Source organism: Balaenoptera ricei, chromosome 3, assembly GCF_028023285.1.
Source record: "Balaenoptera ricei isolate mBalRic1 chromosome 3, mBalRic1.hap2, whole genome shotgun sequence".
Lineage (NCBI taxonomy): Eukaryota > Metazoa > Chordata > Mammalia > Artiodactyla > Balaenopteridae > Balaenoptera > Balaenoptera ricei.
This window is the reverse complement of record NC_082641.1, coordinates 153,280,993-153,301,308: the sequence shown is the minus strand read 5'-3', so window position 1 is coordinate 153,301,308 and position 20,316 is coordinate 153,280,993.

Sequence of the window (20,316 nt, the reverse complement as noted above, 5' to 3'; positions counted from 1 at the left end):
AAAAAGTGCTTTGTGATTACATCCTATGAGCCATGCTTACTTACTTCATTGCTTACACAGTAAATTAGGTACATTTTCTTATAGGTGTTTGTATGTGTATGTGCAAAATTGTCTCTAGAGTCTGTACTTGGGAGTGGAATTGTTGGAAAAAAGGAAATGCACTTTTTAACACTAATGCACAATGCCAAACTATCTTCCTAAGAAAAAATAATGTTTCACTTGAGATTCTCTTTGCAACCAAAGTTGTGTATTAAGTATAGGAATAGGATAAAGATAAAGGCAACATCTCTGAAAGCAGTCTTCTCTTACTCTCTGTAGCAGATGAACACCACCAACATGGGAATGAACTAAAAAAGACTAAGATATAAGATCTGGGAAACAGCTGACCCAACAAAGGAGAAGAAGTGAAGGGGATACTCTGGATGATCACAACAATGGAACTGCAGCATCCTTGAGAGCAGCACCCAAAGCTTGCCGAGATTTCCCCAGGGGTAATAAGACAGACATGTTTGACAATGTGGAAATATGAGCTATTGGATGATGTGGAAAAAATCCAATCTGAGATTCAAAGAAAATTAAGGGGGTGTGGGAAGTGAGGCAAGTAATAACTCTAGGAAAAACAGAAGTGACAATGTAATTATACTCAAAATTTGAGTATACAGTATACAATATAGTCACAATAATATAAACATTGAAAGTGTATTTAACCAAAAATTGGGACAGAGTTATTTTAGGATGATGAGGAGAGGGGGGAATGTAAGAGCTAATATCCTGACATATCGTAATAAGAAGCTGAAATGGGTAAAATTAGTAAATCAAGAGAGAGCTAGATAAGCGTGTTTTAGAAAATATGCTTTCATAATTAGAAGACACTATTTTAAAAGATGAAAGTAATTGCCTCTGAGGAGTATATTCATGTACAGAAAGGAACTGCTGACTATTATTGTATTTTAACAATATTTCTCCTTTTTTAATACAATTGCATATATTTCTTTGGGAAACAATGAAAACTTAACTTAAAAAAAATCCTGGAACTAATAAGCTAGAATATTGCAGATACAAGGTTAATACGCAAGTCAATTGTTTTCCTATATATTACAATGAACAAGTGGAATTTGAAATTAAAAACACAGTACCGGGCTTCCCTGGTGGCACAGTGGTTGAGAATCTGCCTACCAATGCAGGGGACACGGGTTCGAGCCCTGGTCTGGGAAGATCCCACATGCCGCAGAGCAACTGGGCCCGTGAGCCACAACTGCTGAGCCTGCGCGTCTGGAGCCTGTGCTCCGCAACGGGAGAGGCCGCGACAGTGAGAGGCCCGCGCACCGCGATGAAGAGTGGCCCCCGCTTGCTGCAACTAGATAAAGCCCTCGCACAGAAACGAAGACCCAACACAGCCATAAATAAATTTAAAAAAAAAAAAAAGGTATGGTATAAAAACACAGTACCATTTACATTAGCACCTAAAAAATGAAATACTTACATAGAAATCTAACAAAAATAAAATTTATATGAAGAAAACTATACAATCCTAATGAATGAAGTCAAAGAACTGAATAAATGGGGTAATATTCCACGTTCATGGAAAGGAAAATTCATTATTGCCAAGATGTCAGTTCTTCCCAATTTTATCTATAAATTCAATACAATCCCAGTCAAAATCCCAGCAAGTTACCTTATGGATAATTACAAACTGATTCTAAATTTTATATGGAGAAGACAAGACCCAGAATACCCAACACAATATTGAAGCAGAAAAAAATAGGATCTCTAACACTTCCCAACTTCAAGACGTACTATACAGCTGCAGGATTCCAGACAGTGTCGTACTGGTGAAAGAACAGACAAATAGATCAATGGAATATAATAGAGAGCGCAGAAATAGACCCACATAAATATAGTCAACTAATCTTTGACAAAGGTTGCTGGGACATGACTTATTGACAAAGTCAACTAAAATTTGCCAAATGGTGCTGGAATAACTGGACATTCACATGCAAAGAAATGAATCTAGACACAGACTATACACCTTTTGCAAAAGTTAATTTAACATGAACCATACACTAAATGTAAAATACAAAACTATAAAACTCCTAGAAGATAACGTAGGAGAAAACCTAATGACCTGTGTATGGTGATACCTTTTTTAGATCCAACACGAAAGATACAATCCATGAAAGAAATAATTAACAAGCTGTACACCATTAAAATGAAAAACTCCTGCTCTGTAAAAGATAATATCAAGAGGATTAGAAAATCACAGAATAGGAACTTCCCTCATGACACAGTGGTTAAGAATCCACCTGCCAATGCAGGGGACATGGGTTCGATCCCTGGTCCAGGAAGATCCCACATACCACGGAGCAACTAAGCCCGTGCGCCAAAACTACTGAGCCTGCACTCTAGAGCCCGCATGCCACAACTGCTGAAGCCCGTGCACTCTAGAGCCCATGTGCCGCAACTACTGAGCGCACGTGCCTAGAGCCCATGCTCCACAACAAGAGAAGCCACTGCCATGAGAAGCCTGCACACTGCAACAAAGAGTAGCCCCTGCTCACTGCAACTAGAGAAAGCCCGTGCGCAGCAACGAAGACCCAATGCAGCAAAAAAAAAAAAAAGAAAGAAAATCACAGAATAGAAGAAAACATTTGTAAAAGACACATCTGATAAATGATTGCTGTCCAAAATATACAAAAAATGCTTAAAATTCAGTGGTAAAAAAAAAAAGATTAGAAAATGGGCCAAAGACCTTAACAGACATCTCACCAAAGAAGGTATACAGGTGGCAAATAAGCATATGAAAAGATGCTACACATCATATGTCACCAGGGAAATGCAAGTTAAAACCACAGTGAGATACCTCTACATGCCTATTAGTACGATCAAAATCCAGAACACTGACAACACCAAATGCTGGCACAAATGTGGAGCAACAGGAACTCTCATACATTGTGAGTGGGGATACAAAATGGTACAGCCACTTTGGAAGACAGTTTAATGGTTTCTTACAAAACTAAATATGCTCATACCATAAAATTCAGCAATGGTGCTCCTTTGTTTTTACCCAAAAGAGTTGAAAACTTATGTCCACACAAAAACCTGCACAAGCATGTTCATAGCAGCTTTATTCATAATTGCCAAAACTTGAAAGCAACCAAGATGTCCTTCAGTAGGTGAATGGATAAATAAACTGTGTTACATCCAGAAAATGGAATATTTGTCAGTGCTGAAATAAAATGAGCTGTATCAAGTCATGAAAAGACATGGAGTTACCTTAAAGGCATATTGCTAAGGGAAAGAAGCCAATCTGGAAAGGCTACACACTGTACGATTCCAACTATATGACATTCTGAAAAGGTAAAACTATGGAGACAATGAAAAGATCATTGTTTTCTGGGGGCAGGGAGAGAGAGAAATAGAGCACAGAGGATTTTTAGAGCAGCAAAACTACTATGTATGATATTGTAATGATGTATATATGTCATCACATATTTGTCCAAACCCACAGAATGTACAAAATTAAGGGTGAATTCTAACATGTACTGTGAACTTCGGGTGATGACGATGTGTCAATGTAGATTCATCCTTGGTGAAAAATGTACCATCTGGCGAATGATGTGGATGATGGGGGAGTTTATGCAGGTGTGGAGGCAGGAGGTGTGTGGGAAATCTCTGTACTTCCCTCTCAATTTTGTTTTAAACCTAAAACTGCTCTTAAAAAATTAAAGTCTTAAAAGAAAAAAAGAACTAGAATATCTCCCATTAGAATTTTCATAGTGTAGCCTGTTTAATAAACTTAGCTTCGGAGAGGTTCAGAAAATGTTGTTTCAAAGGAAATGACTAGAAAGTTGGGCCTTCAGTGTGGCCAGAACAAGGAAACCAAGAAAGGGCACGAGACAAGCCCTTGTCATAGACAGGCCACGCAGACTGCATCTGCTCAGGGCAGGCATTAACTGTCATTGGGGGAACTACCTCTTTATCCTGGAGGTGATGGGGCCCATCCAAGCACCGCTGAGTAGGAGAGTGAGGTGGCAAAATGCGGGAAAAGTAAATTGGGGTGGTGAGAGCTCTAGAGTCAGAGAGTGTGGCTTTACATGTCAGTTTCACTATCTACTTGCCATGTGACCTTGGAGAGGTCATATATTCTCTATGTAATGTAAGGCCTGGCACATAACATGCTCAATGCATGTTAGCAATTATGATGGGAGTGATGGTTATGCCTGAGGAAAGATGCCTTTGGTAGCCACCCTAAAGACGTACTTCTGGAAACAAGGAGACTGGTTTGAAAAAACCCTAACAAGCTATCAAGACCTGGAGCTGAAACACACTCTCGGAAACCTGATAAATGGGGGTCATGGCCTGAGACCTGGTGAGCAGCTGGGAGGGAAAGGGAAGACCACTCCTCAGGGCTATTCCCCAGCGCACACCAGACTGACATCCAGCAAGTGAGAAAACCAGATCCACTGGTGGGGAGACCTTGAGGGTTATGAACAAAGAACTTGATGAACGGAGAAGGGTGACAGAGCAAAGAGCTATCTAGTTCTCCTTGATTCCTTAATGCCTAAAGATGTCTCTTAAGCCAAAGACTCCTTACTATCATATTGATTAAGTAAATCTTTCAAAAAATCTTTTTTGCAGGGGTGTTGACAGTTAGGGGTGGGAGAAGAAAAGACGGAGGTTCAGGTCCTCTTAAATCTTCCCAAGTAGTAATTACCCAGGGGAACTCCTCCTAAGCGAACCTGGGCCTCTCCATCGCTTGGTAAATGGGATAACTTCTGTTTCAGGAGCTTAGCTATTATGTTAACTAAGCTGCCTTTGAATGCACTATCTATGGAAACAGCAGCCAATCAGAGAGATCCAGCCTCAATTTTTCTTAAGTTGGCCCCCCAGTATCCATATTCCTTAAACAAAAAAAAATTCATGTGGACCCTGAAACTAACAATGAGGGCCACATTCACCGTCAGGGCAACCTCTTCTGAGTACCTCACAAGACGAGGGAGGGGAGGGTCTGATGAACGTGTTTGGCGACTGCAATTTGCTAAGAACAGAGCTAATTAATTGCAGAGGCAGTTAAATGAGTGCTTTTATATGAGGAACACAACAATCCCATAATCTTTCCTGGGTCCTCTGGGGCACCTCAGGAGAGGGTTTTGATGTTTCCTAGTCATGTTACTTCTGCTTTATTAGGGGTTATCCCCTCTTGTCCCATGAAACTGGAACACAGCAGATGCAGGGGCATAAAACAAAAAGGTCTGCACACGGGTCCCCATCCATGTCTTTACTGCCTCTCAGCAGACAGTTGCTGAGTTTCCCTGTGATTACCATTCAGCCCTGAATGCATTTCTCCCAGAAGATTCCACGAAGAACACTGCTTTTCAAAATGTATTCAGGCCTGGGAGCTTTCTGAGGGCTCTCTGAAAGGAGATGGTATTTATCGCCAGCCAACTCTCTCTGCTGCTACGTTTTAACGTAGCTGGCTCTGCTTGCTTTCAGGGGGATGCCTGACTTTTCCAACTATGTCAAGAAAAATTAGCTTCATCTAACCCATGATTATAGAGGCATGAGTTCAACCACTCCCCAAAAACGGTGTTGGAGTAAAATTCTTTCCTTGATCAAAACTTGTCTTTGGTTAAGACCATGTAATGACAAAGTTAGTAATGCTAATAGCAACAATAATGACGATACTAAAGGTTACATTTGTTGAATACCTATAATGTGCCCCCAACATACAACTCCTTCGAGCTGCAAAAATAACCTTGCAACATGGGAATGACTACCAGCAGTTTATAGACAAACACACCAAAACTCAGAAAGGGGACCTGGCTTGTCCAACATTATCCAGCTAATATGTGGCAATGCCACGATTTAGACCCACATCCTGCAAACTAATTGATCTGACTATGTTTATGTCTCTCCGCTTGTTTCTTCCCAGCTGGATTCATACCAGAAGTTGAAAGGAATTCCTGGCTCAGCTTTAAATTTACTAAGGGGGCCTGGGTGTGGCCCTTCCCTCTCTGGGCTTCAGCGACCTTCAGCATTAGAGGAAATTCTGGAAGGTTGCTCCTTAACCTCTGTCCCTGCTGGGCTCAGGCAGGGTTTGGAAACTTGGGCATTGCAAAGCATCTGTTGAGGGTTTTTTGTAGTCACATTAGTTCTTACCAACCTCAGATTTCTGTGGTTAAATCCAGAGTAATAATAATAATAATAATACAGTTTGATGCCATGGGTAAGAGTTCAAGCTTTGAACTCGACAGTCCTGAGATCCAATCCTAGCCTTTTTACCTGCATCTGTAACCTCAAGGGTGACACTCAATCTCTCTGGGCCTCCATTTTTCTCTGTAGGATGTGGATAAAAATGCTAACCACATTCAAGTACAATGAGACGACTTATATCAAGTCTTCGGCACATAACCGGTGCTCATACTATGTTTTTTTTTTCTTTTCTTAGTGCAGTCCATCCACGGATATCACTATCCTTGGGACTGTCTTAGTAAACTGGGGACAAGTCTCATCCCGTCACTGCTGTGCTTGAAATCTTCCAAGGTTCCCTTGATGGGACAAAGTCCTGGATCCTGGATATGAAATCAAGGCCATTCCTGACCCAGCCCACCCCACATCCCACCTTCAGTCCCTTCTTATGTGGTCAGCACCCATCTCTCTCCTTGCCTTCACTCATCACTGCTACCCCACTCCTGGGCCACCTGGCACATGCAGTTTTCTGCCAGAATGTTCCTCTCTGCACCCCTGAAAACCTGTTTTCACCCCCATCTTACTTACTTGGATCAGAAAGTCTCTACACAAGAGGAGCCTCATGCACTAGGTAGGGGTCCTTCAGAAATGTTTGCTTTTACCAGGAACAAAGTCTGTGAGGATACACACTGTTAGGAGTTGAGTTGTGTCCCCCCATGCAACCCCGCCAAAATATATATCAAAGTCCTAATCATCTTCAGAATGTGTCCTTATATGGAAGTAGGGTCACTGCAGATGTAATCAGTTAATTTAAGATGAGTTTATACTGAAGTAGGGTGGACCCCGATCCAATATGATTGGTGCGCTTGCACGAAGATGGCTGTGTAAAGACACAGACACAGGAGGGGACAACACCATGTAACAATGAAGGCGTTACATGACCGCAAGCCAAGGGATGCCAAAGACTGGCAGCAAAGCATCAGATGCTGGAAAAGGCAAGGAAGGATTCCACTGCAGTTTGCAGAGGGAGTGTGGCCATGCCTATGCCTTAATTTCAGACTTCTGGCCTTTACAGTTGTGACAAAGAGTTTCTGTATTTTTAAGCCACCCAGTTTGTGGCATAGTTGGCCCTCTGGATTCTCAGGTCCTGCATCTGCAGACTCAACCAATGGCGGATAGAAAATATATATATTTTTTAATTCCAGGATGTTCCAAAAAGCAAAACCTGAATTTGCAGCCCACCAGCAACTATTTGCATAGCATAACACTTACATTGTGTTTACAACAATTTACATAGCAGTTACATTATATGAGGTATTATAAGTAATCTAGTGATGATTTAAAGTATATGGGAAGATATGCATAGGTTATATACAAATACTACACCATTTTGTATAAGGGACTTGAGCATCCATGGATTTTGGTATCTGTCAGGGGTCCTGGAACCAGTCCCCCATGGATGCCGCTGGATAGCTGTACTTTGTTACAGCAGCCCTAGGAAACTAATACATATAGCAACATTATTTTCTACTGATTTTTCTAATTACTTACTCTACACCTTCTGCATTTTTGCAACTAAGATATATGCTATTTGTTTTCAAAAGTATACATGGCTGGTTATTTTAAAATTGAAATAATACAGAAGTGTGTAGAATAAAAATTAATGCCTTCCCATAATCTAACCTCTTGGTAATAACTCGTTTACATATTAATTAAATATTTATTACCTACTCCAACCCAGACTAAGCATTGTGGACACATTAGTCAAAAGAGAAATGTTTTTGTGTACATGGGTAAACTTTTGTTTTGCTTTTTCTAAATGTCTAAATTTGCTATGAGCATTCATTACTTTCATAGTCAGAAAAGAATAGAGATATAGAAAATAAATGAATGAAATTTTAGGTGGGATGAATGAGGGAGAAGTCTTCAGGAAACAAACGTACCACACTCTCTTCCCCTTGGCTCAGGGGAGGAGGAGGGAAGCCTGACATTTCTCCTAAATGAGTCGGCCACCAGCTTGCAGGTTTATCTACCCAGAACCCCGGAGTGCCCTTAGGGATACCATGGTGCTAGGAGCTTGATCTCTAGTGACAGGCAGACCTGGGTTCAAGTCCCAGCTCTGCCCTCTCTGCCCCATACTAGCTGTGTAGCTGAGGTGTTTACCCTTAAATTGACTCCGTATGCTCATCTGTAAAAAGGAAATAATAGTACCAACCAGCACTAGACTATCTCTGAGATTTCTTCCAGCTCTAAAGCTGCCTGACTCTGAGTCCTCCTCTCAAAAGGGGGGTCTCTTCTTAAGCAAAATGAAGGGGAACTTTAATGTTCCTGGTCTTTTAGGATCAAGAAATTCCACAGTCAAAACTCCACTTCTTCTACATGACTCCTCTCAACTCTCATTTCCTTCAGTAGTGAGTTTTATTTGGAGTTTGTTATGAACTGAATGTTTGTGTGTCCTCCTCTGCCAAATTTATATGTTGAAATCTAATCCCCTGTGTCATGGTATTTGCAGGTGATTAGGTCATGAGGATGGAGCCTTCATGAATAGGATTAGTGCCCTTATAAGAAAAGGCCAAAATGCTAGCTCACTTTCTTTCCATCATGTAAGGACAGAGTAAGAAGGTTGCTTTCTATGAACCAGGAAGAGAGACTGCACCAGATGCCAAATCAGCTAGCACCTTGGTTGTGGACTTATCAGCCTCCAGAACTGTGAGAAATAAATTTCTGTTGTTGATAAGCCATCTAGTTTACAATATTTTGCTATAACAGCCCAAGCTGACTAAGACAAGGTGAAATCATCCAAGTGATGGTCCACACGTTTCTCCGTATATTTGAAGACAACAAAACCAGAGAGTGTCTTTCGACCTAGTACCATATTTACCTGGAACAGAAAGATAGAAAGGGTGAGTTCTAAACATTGACTCCCTGTGAGGCCTTTGGCTGGGTGCTACAGACACAAGCATGAACCTCAGAGTACAGTGGAGAGAAGGGGTTAAAGGTAAACAAACAAGTAACTACAGCACAGAGTGGCAAGGGCTCTGGTAGATATGTTGTGAGCTCCAGATGAGATGAGTGATGAACTCTCCCTAGTGAGAGATGTGAGGAGTCTGAGAAAAGTCCACATAGAAGGGGGTATGCAAGCCCGGTCTTGAGTGATATAGCTAATGTGGATATGGCACCTGCCATAGGCCAAGACAGGGGTTTCATTTAGTGAGTGTTACCTCATCTCATCTAATCTTATCTCACAACAGTCCTCTAAGGCAGGTACCATGGTTATCTTCACTTTCTGGAAGAGTCTGTCTTCTGCCATTTGCCAGATGTGTATTTTCTCAAGACTTTGCAAGTTTGGGGCTAGACTAAATTGCTTAGGAATATTAGTTATCTATTGTACATAACAAATTACCAGAAACTTAAGAGTTTAAAACAACACACATTTATTATCTCAGTTTCTGTGGGTCAGGAACCTGGGCACAGCTTAGCTGGGTCCTCCAACTCTGATGTCTCACTAGGCTGTGTGATTAAGGTGACCAGGGCTGTGGTCATACCAAGGCTCAACAGGGAGTGGATTCCGTTTCAGGCTTTTGAGTGGCCATGAGGCTATCGGCTTCCTCAGTGCCTGCCTGCATGGCCTCTCCACACGGCAGCTGGCTTCATCAGAGCACATAGTCAGGAGGGCAAGACAGAGTCCCAGTGCAACAGAAGACACAATCTTTTATAACCTACTCTCAGAAGTGACATCATCATTTTTGCTGCATTCTATTGGTTAGATACAGGTCACTGAGTCCAGCCCATACTCAAAGGGAAGGAATTACACAGACTATAAATACCAGGATGCAGTCATCACTGGGGATCATTTTACATACTTGGGACAATTGAAAAGAGGCTGAGCTCAGCCACCAGGAGATCAGTCAGTCCTCTTCTCCAGGTCACAGGAAAAAAAGATGTGTGTGTGTATACATGTACCCATATATGTGTACATATGTGTATATGCACTCACATATATCATGAGTACATGTGCATGTATAAATATATATGAATATACATGTACATATATGCTTGTATATGTATATATATATGCATGTCTATGTGATATATACATACACATGTATATATACATATGTGTTTACATACAGGACATGTGAGTGTGTGGGTGTAATTTTTTTACAGAACATATTTTGAAGGAAACAAAATTATAGCCTGAATATGAAGGAAAGGATTGGCAATAGGAATGAGAGATGGTCAGAACCCTATTTTAGGACTTTATACCCTGAATTTTGATCCTAGCAGATTGTTTTCCTAGGTCAGTTTCCAGAAGGGTAACCACGCCAAGGAAGGAGGGTAAGTGGGTGAAAGCTGAGATGGGAGCTGAATGGGGGCTCGAGGGGCAGGGGGCAGGGAGGAAAGACCAAGCAAACCGGAGCTGGAAATTCCTTCCAGACTTAATAATCCAGGGCATCATTAGTAACCAAAGCAAGACTTCAGAACATATGTTTTGTGTTGACAGCAGACCCTTAATTAAAACAGCCCCGGTGAAGAACAGCCTGATTAAATGAAAAGTGGTGCTTAAAGAACAATTTGACTGTCGACTGACATGGGTTGGCAGAGGGTGGCGAGTTACCCCTCTGGTTCTCCAGTCCTCCAAGGGGACCAGGAACTCTGTTCCCTCCCTGTGTGTCAGGCGGTGTGCTGGGCCATTTCACAGCCCCTGTGTCACTGACTCCTCAAAATCAATTTCATTTCAATTTCAGAGATTTGACAACTCAGCCGGAGAAGCAAGATGATTTGCTGGAGGCGCCCAGCTAGCTAGCGTGGTCATAGCCATAAATTCAGGGGGGTCCTCAGCGTAGCTTTCACTCATGCACAATCCTGGTCGTTCTAATGAATCAGGATGTCTTGTCAGTTATAAAAACCATATGCCTCCTCTATGCATTCCTTCTTGGAAAACCAGTGGTTTTAGGTACCCTCGGGTTGCTCCAGGGCACAGCCAGCCTAATGTCTGCATTCCATCCAGGTCTAGAAAACACTGGGGCAGGCCTGGGATGCTCTGTGCAGTTGTCCGCCTGCATTTCCAGGAAGTGACAGAGTTGTAGGTGTCGGGACTGGGCACAGGGAAAGCCTGGTCCGTGACACAGCTGAAATCATCTTCAGAGTCTATGAAAGAAACCACTTCCCGGGAAAATGAAGACCTTTTCCGCGGGAATGAGGTTGTCTCAGGAAACAAATCCATTCCAACTGTGGTTTGTGGGTGGAGATTTTAGGGGAAGGGCAGAGAATCTGATCCTCCCTAGGACACTGCTGCAGCTTCACTTTTGGGGTCCCCCAGAGATGCACACACACACTGGGAAGACCCACACCCCAACTAGACACCCAACTCTTTGTTTATAAGAATAACAGCTAGCATGGACTGAGGAATTACTTGTGTCCCATCATTTAATTCTCCCAAGAATCCTATGAGACGATACTCTTATTAGCCCCACCTCAACATTACCCTTTCTTGGTGTTTTTAGGACAAAGATAATATTTACCTTAGTAAAAGAGGAATTTATTATTCTAAATGATCAACTTTCATAGGTGACGTGAAAACCAGAGTTAGAATTTGAGAGACCCATCTGGCCATCATTCGCTTCCATAGAGGGCTGGGACAGTCAGCCCATTGGTCTCTCTAGAATTGTCCTCCCTCCCACGGCTAATTTGACAGCCTCCCTGTTAATACCCTGTGACTTTCCTCTCTCACTCCTGGTTGTAGCTGATAGTTTCCAAGGTGGTCATCTGATCCAGCTGGACCAATGAATGCCTTCCCTGGGATTTGGGCTTGGGATCAGAAAACATGCCAGTCATTCTCTGAGGGCTGAAATTGTGGCATTAAAAACCTCAGGCCACGTCACCATGCATCCTACCTCAGGAGAGCCAGTCTGCAGTAAGAGAGAATAAAGCTGCCTATAGAGAAAAGCCAAGAAATGAGGCAGAAACAGTGTTCTGGAACATTCCATGCCCTGGTTCTGATTGTTCCTGACCCAGCTGAGTAGCTGTCCTTCCTGAGGCTTGGTTCTTCAGCCCTTCCTTTGATTCATGTGCCAGTAAGTCCTCTTTTTACTTAATTGTTGGGTTTCTGACACTTGTAATCAAGAGTCCTAACTAACACACATATAAGTGGGATTTCCCTTGGGGGCAGATCCAGTCCCACTGAAAGATGGGGAAAGTTTCTGAGGCTTCAGCAGTCCCTCAGTTCCTGTGTGACCATGTGGAGGCCAACCCAAGGTTTAGGACAGAGAGAAAAAAACCATCACGATGAGCTGACTTCATAATGGCCACTGTGGTGGCCAGAAAGACAATCTCTGTGCTCTAGTCAATTCACGCTATGTTAGAACACCAAAACCCACAAAGCAGGTCCAGCTTTCAGGCACAAGTCTGAGAAATTCAATGAGAAAGGTAAACCATTTTATCTCGTGATTCCCTCATGAAGCTGAAAAGACTAATCAATTTAATGAGGGTAATCCAGCCTAGCAGTAGGTGACACAGTAGCTGGGAATGCAGGCTTCGGGCAGACAGCATGTAGCTGGGTCCTGGAACCACCACCTGAGGCTATGAGGTGATTTAGCCCCACCTCTACATTACCCTTTCTTGGTGTTTTTAGGACAATGATAATATTTACCTTAGTAAAAGAGGAATTTATTATTCTAAATGATCAACTTTCACAGGTGAAGTGAAAACCAGAGTTGGAATTTGAGAAACCCATCTGGCCATCATTCGCTTCCATGGATGGTTTGGGACAGTCTGCATCTGGAAAGTGCAGGGAATAATAATCCTAGTTTGGTAGACACACCATGTGGGGAGATGAGCACTGCGTGTGCGACATTGCCTGGACCCTCAAAGGTTTCCGTGGAGCGACCCTCATGGATGTGTCTGGAAACAAGCACAACCACCAGGGAGCGAGGTCGTAAAGTGCTGTACACCTTGGCCCCCTTGGAATATTACAAGCTCATTAGCATATTAAAGGCACTGAGAAGTCCTACATCAGACACTTGTTTTATCTATGTTTAAGCTGGTGTTTCCCAAATTTATTTGACCACAGAGTCTCTTTTTTTTCTCTTTTTCCATATAACACACTTTCAGGATAGCCTAAGGATCTAATATCTCATCTGAGCTAATGCTGCCTCAGAGCAAAAACAAATAATTTTACCAACAAATCAGCTATGGAAATCCCACCTGTCCCAACTTCTTAAACTGCTACACTAGTCTGATTTTTCCCTCATGGATTCATGTGACTTACTCGGCATTCATATAATAAAACGATGGGTAAATTATATATCTGCCTTTATGTACTGAGGGAAAAATTAAGTCACTTTGATTTGGGGAAATTTCTACCCTAAGTCACCATGCTAGGAATCCAAGCAAACAATCAAACCAATTTTTATCTGCACTGGTTACTAAGAAACTGAATGTTTAGAAAAATTAACTGATAGTAAAATTACCCATAAGTGAATCTGCACAGTGCAGCTTACCTATAACAAGTTCACAGCTTGGGGCAGGTAGATGCATGAGAAATGACTGTAGAACGAAGGACAAGATTTGTCAGTTTCAGCTCTGACTTTACTGGCTCTGACCTTGGGCCAATCATGTCACCTTTCTTTGACTTGGTGGTCTCTTCTGATCGTTGGGAATAATAATGGCAATCGCTCCCTCCGTCAGCCATTATGATTATCAGGTGAGATTGTGTGTGTGAAGATGTTTGGTTCAGCAGGAAAACCCTGTAACCTGCAACCCAAATTATATTAAATGTGGGACTTCCCTGGTGGCACAGTGGTTAAGAATCCGCCTGCCAATGCAAAGGACATGGGTTCAAGCCCTGGTCCGGGAAGATCCCATATGCTGCGGAGCAACTAAGCCCGTGAGCCACAACTACTGAGTCTGCTCTCTAGAGCTCGCAAGCCACAACTACTGAGTCCACACACCACAGCTACTGAAGCCTGTGCACCCTAGACCCGCTTGCTGCAACTACTGAGCGAACATGCTGCAGCTACCGAAGCCCGTGCGCCTAGAGCCTGTGTTGTGCAACAAGAGAAGCCACCGTAATGAGAAGCCCATGTGCCGCAACGAAGAGTAGCCCCTGCTTGCTGCAACTAGAGAAAGCCCATGCACAACAACGAAGACCCAACACAACCAAAAATAAATAAATAAATAAATAAATTAAATGTGTTCTGTGCCATATCAAAATAGTATAATGCAATGAAAGTTTTGTGGACAACGTGTGTATGTAACAGGGATGGGCAAACTTTTTCCATAAAGAGCTACATAGTAAATATTTTAGGCTCTGCAGGAAAAACGGTCTCTGTCACAACAACTCAACTCTGCCACTGCAGAGTGAAAGCAGCCACAGAGAATAATGTAAATGAATGGATGTGGCTGTGTGCCAATAAAACTTTATTTATAAAAACAGGCAGCCAGCCAGGTTTGGCTCATGAGCTGCAGTTTCCCAAACCTCGGTGTGGAACCTTGTGTAATCCACAACTTGCAAAAAATAAAAACTGAAGCATGTGAGGAATATGAGCTTATTGTGGTACTTAAAGAATGAATTTTCCTTTAATATTACAGTCTTCATTTTACAATGAGTGAAATAGGCATCTTCTACTAAACTAACCATGTTCTAATAAGATTCCAGGGATTGTCATGGGGTTTCTACAGGCAGTAAAATTGTGGATCCCTGGGAACAGCTTTCAATTCCCACTTCCTTTGCTTCAAATTCCAACTCTGTAGGGGTCCTTGGGACCTTTCCCACATCATAGTTTTGTGGGAGGAGGGGCCTACATGCCATTCCAGAACCGCTGTCTTAGAATTATGCAGCGAGGACTCCGCCTTTTGTCTGCTGTAACTTGATGATCTCACAAAAAAGCACACACTCTATCAGTGATTCTCAACCGGGGCTGATTTTGTCCCCCCAGGGGACATTTGTCAATGTCACAACTGGGGGCTTGCCACTGGCATCAAGTGGGTAGAAGCCAGGGATGCTAATAAACACCCTACAATGCACTGGACGGTCCCCACTGCAACAAAGAACTATCCGGTCCAAAATGTTAATAGTGCTGAGGCAGAGAAACTCTGCTCTATATTAATAGACTTTATTGATTAATATTATAATTTACAATATAATCATATATAAGATATAATGAATAATGTTGACTTAATATTATTACGTTTAACTCAAATAACCATTTGTTTACGTATTCACGTTTTTTGTGTCTCCCTTTGTAATGAAAAGGAGTTGTATTTTCTCCAGATGCTCTTCATAAGTCGGGGGGTGGAGGCGTGCCTCAGTGTGAGCCCAGCCCACTTTGCAATAAACGCCACACAGAAAAAACAGAGGGCAAGGAAGGAGGAAAATGGCATGGTTAATATTGATTCATTTTGTATATTATGAACTTTGATGTGAATTATATGACATAATATACCCCCCTATTCCTCCTGGGTGTGAGTTAATGGGAAAACAAATGCCCAAGGAGCTGAAAATGATTTATTTGTAAGCATGCGTGATAACATGTTTTTCTTCTCTTTCCCTTCCTTAATTTTACAAAAAAATTAAGTTTAATATTAGTAATAAGGGGATGAAGAGAGGGAGAGGGGAATGTGTTCTGGAGTCTTTTAAAATGTAATACAAAGACCACAGTGATTATAAATAGTACTAGTAATAATAGTAATAAAATGAATTCTATTTTTTCTCAACATTTTTTGAGAACTGTTCTAAGCACTGTGACAGGCAGAGACAACTTTTGAATGTCGTCTCTTCGAGCCTCACAGCATCCCGGGGAGGTCACTACCACCATTACTTTAAAACGTTAATGACTTGCCCAAAGTCATACAGTCTTCTAACAGTGACAGGAGAGGTAACCTCAGACAGTCTGACTCCAATCGTTAACTCTTAACCCCATCTTTGTAGTGATCTGTCTCCACGTGTCCCCATCCCCACCCCAGGAGTCTCAAAGTTCTTGTTTATAGTCCCTGAAGGGCCCCGGGACCAAGCCTCACTTACAGCCAGACGCGGTAAGCCCCTGACTTACTCGAATTGAATCAAAACCAGATTTTGCCTCGGCTGAAGGGGAGCTTCCCGACGGCAGCCGCGCGGGGGCGCGCTGGAGCCAGCAGCTCGGCGCACCGCGGAGGAGGCGCTGGACCGAGGACCAGAAGAAGCCCCGAGCGAGCTAGTGGGAAGGAAACCTCGGGATGGGAGGGGGGATGGGGGGCCGGGGACGCCTGCCGACGGGAGGAGGAGCCGCCGTCTTACTCAACACATTATCGCATGTTTTCTGCCTTGCTAAGACAATATTATTCCATCAGGGAGATGGCTGTAACCACTTAATTAAGTCTCTCTTGTTGAAACAGAGTGGTGACTTCAGTAATTGCCCGTTTAAATGGCATGGAAATATGTGCTCCGCAGGCCCAGACACTGGGCTGATCCCCGACGTCTTTCCCGCTGTCCCTGTGTGCTGGAACTGACACCAAGGGCTGGTCTTAATTTTGAACTGGGGAGGGGGTGGGGGGTGGGGGCGGGTTGTTCTGCAGGCCTGTTCATTTCCTTCCAGAGAGTTCTTTCCTCTTCGTAAGCCCCCTGCTTGCAGGCCCCCATGCTCCCTGTAGACCAGTCTTCCGAATCAGAGTCTGCAGCCATCTCTAGAGTGACTGCCTATTTGTTCACAGCTGTATCTCCAGCACCTAGAACTACTCCCAAAATTGCCCTCCATCAGTCCCTTCTCCATCCCCATGGGCTCAGCATAAGATCTCACAAAATGCTCAATAGATACATCAATATCTCCCAGTTTTATCTGATGACAAAAATCAGCCTGGGCCACTCACTCAAGCACAAGTTTCTCAGCCCTGGGAAATTCTGATTCTACAGGGCTGGAAAGGGGCAGTGGCTCTACTTTAACAAGCATCTGGGAGCTCCCAATCTGGCAAGTGTGGAAACTCTGCCTTTGCCAACAGCCTCCTTCCCCCGACGTCCACCCCACCAACCCTGCTGAGCCTGCAACCTGCTTCCAGCTGCCAGACCCCACCCTCCGGTCCTTCCTTCCGGCCAGATGCTGCAGTGATTTTTTAAAAGCAGAAATCCATCCCTGTCACTTTCCTACTGAAACCATTCAGCAGCCCCTCTTTGCCTAGCCAAGAGGAGCTGTGAGAATAATGGCCACAGGCACAGCTGCTGAAGCTACGACATGGGTTAAAATATTAAGCTCTGGGGCATTGGGGGCAGCAAGTTAGACTCTAAATATTGAGAAACCATAGATAAGAAGAGTTCCTTATAAGATTATCTCAGGGTTTCTCAGCCTCCGCACTCTTGACATTTGGACAGGATAATTCTTCATTGTGGGGGGCTGTCCTGGGCATTATGGGATCTTCAGCAGCCTCTGTGTCCTCTACCCACTAGATGCCAGCAGCACCTCCTCACCAGCTGTGACCATCAAAACTGTCTCCAGACATTGCCAGATGTTTCCTGGGGTCAAACTGTTCCCTGCCCCCATTGAGAACCACTGGATTCTTATAAAGATTAAATAAGAAAATGTATGGAAAGCACTTACCCCATGTCTGGCACAGAAAAATTGCCCTTCAAGAATATCCATGATTTACCTCTAACCTGCCACTGTAGGCTTTTCTCCTGTCCATTTCTCACCTTCACTTTGAACTATGCAGTGTCCCCTGAATACTTTCACCCCATCTCTACCTGGAGTTGGGTGCCCTCTTTTCTTAACATTTATCCCACTGTGTTGTACTTGTCTTTCTTTTCCATTGCTTTCTTATCAAGACTATGGGCAACCTGAGAATAGAGGTGATGTTTCATTCTCTGTGTCCATTATACCTGTCACATTGTTAAAAATAATAATCGCTATCATTATTACACTAATAATCGTTGAGCTCTTATGTGCCAGGCACTGTACTAAATAGTTTGTCTGCAACATCATATTTCATCTTAATGACAACCCTGTGGGACTCCTGGCATTATCATTCCTACTTTACAGATGACGATACTGAGACACAGAGAGGTAAGTAACTTGCCCAAAGTCACACAGCTAGTAAGGACTCAAACCCAGCTCCATCTGGCTCCAGAGCCCAAGCTGTAAACCAGGGCTTAGCAAACTTTCTCTGCAAAGGGCCAAGTAGGAAATATTTTTGGCTTTATGGAGCTTGCAGTCTCTGCCGTAACTGCTCTAACTCTGCCTTAGTAGCACAAAAGTGGAAATATATAAATGAGTGAGCACAGCTGTGTATCAATAAACCTTTATTTACGGAAACTTAAACTTTAATTTCCTATTATTTTCATGCGTCACAAAACATTCTCCTTTTGATTTTTTTTCCAACCATTTAAAAATGTAAACACCATTCTAAGCTCATCAATGATGCAAAAATAGGTGGTGGGTCAGATTAGGCCTGAGACTTTAATTTGCCAACCCCAGCTCTAAACCAATGCACTCAAAAGGAAATCAGTGAGACCACAGGCACTAGAGAGACCATAGACCAGGAGGACCACAGACACCAGAAATTCAGCCTCCTGCTTTCCCAGAACCAGAGGCTAGTGCTACCTCAGTGCTGTCTTTGGCCCTTTTCAAGAGCAGCAGTAATTACAAACTGTGGAGAGTTGTGTGTACATCCCACACAGACGTGGGCATGTAACACTTAAGTCTCGCAAATCCAGAGAGATCCAGCAAACACCCTTTACCTCTAGATGCTGGAAGGGCTTCCTGGCATCACTCAGCATCATCTCTCATCTCAGCTACAGAGGACCTCCTGCATTAGGAGACATTCGGCCACAGGAATTTTTGCATGGTCATTCCTCCAATGCCCAGATGCAGTTGTGCAAATCACAAAGAGAGACAGAAATGGTCAGGCCAAGAGACAGTCCCATGGAGGGAACTCTGGATGTTCATGGCAGAAAGGTTCTATACTTTAAACACTGAACCTTGGAAAACTTGCAGGCAAAGCCTTGATAATTATTACAGGCCCTTATATACTATAGTCAAGAAGCCAAAATGGTAGATGGTAGGGCAACAAGAAACTAAAATTAAAATAATAACAACAATAATTGAGATAACATTTATGAAGTGCTCCCTATACACCAGGTCCTTCCTGTATAGTATCTCATTTAATCCTGGGATGCATATATAATCATCATCCCATTTTGCACATGGGGAAACTGAGGAACTGAGGTTTAGTGTTTAAGTTAATTGCCCAAGATCACATGTTAATATGGGGTGAAGCAAATTTTAAACTCCCTGAGAGGACTTCAGCACTAGCCCTCCAATAGTTACTTCTCACTACAATGGCATGCATGGTCTTTTTTATTCTGGCAATCCTTGTCCTTCTAAAGGTAATCTCATTGCCTTGGTTTTGTCTACCTCCCCTGCTCTAGTAGAACACAATATGCCTTCTCTGGGTTTCCATAGAATGCTGTCCATTCAAGAACTAAGGCATCTATCACATTGCCTTGTAGCCCTGTCTGTACAACCTCTGTCTCCAAAGCCACCTGAGGGCAGGCACTGTCCCTTTACCATTTGTTACCTCAACCTCCAGCCAGTGGCCAAGCTTCTAAAACTTTGTAAAGGTGAATTTAATTGAGTGGTTTTAAGACTATAAGGTTTTCCTTCATGTTTTCATTATGAACTCATTAGTAAAAAGAAACAAACTAGTGATACACACAACTTAAATGAATCTCCAGGAAATTAGGCTGAGTGAAAACAGCCAGTCTCAAAGGGCCTCATACCATATGATTCCATTTTTTATAACATTCTTGGAACAACACAGTTATGGAATTGGAGAACATATTAGTGGTTACCTGGAGTTGCTGTTGGGGGGATAGTTGGCAATGGGTATTGCTATAGAAGGGCAACATAAGGGATGTTTGTGTTGATGGAAGTCTTCTGTATCTTGACTGTATCAATGCTGTATCCTAGTTATGATACTGTACTATGATTCTGCAAGGTAATATCATTGGGGAAAATTGCATAATTTTTTACAACTGCATGTGAATATACAGTTAACACAAAGAAAGAGTTTACTATAAAAAGTCATTTATGTGGTGACATAGTGAAAACTGTGGAATAGGGAGCTCCAAAAGTACATCCTTTCAAAAAGCAACAATAAACT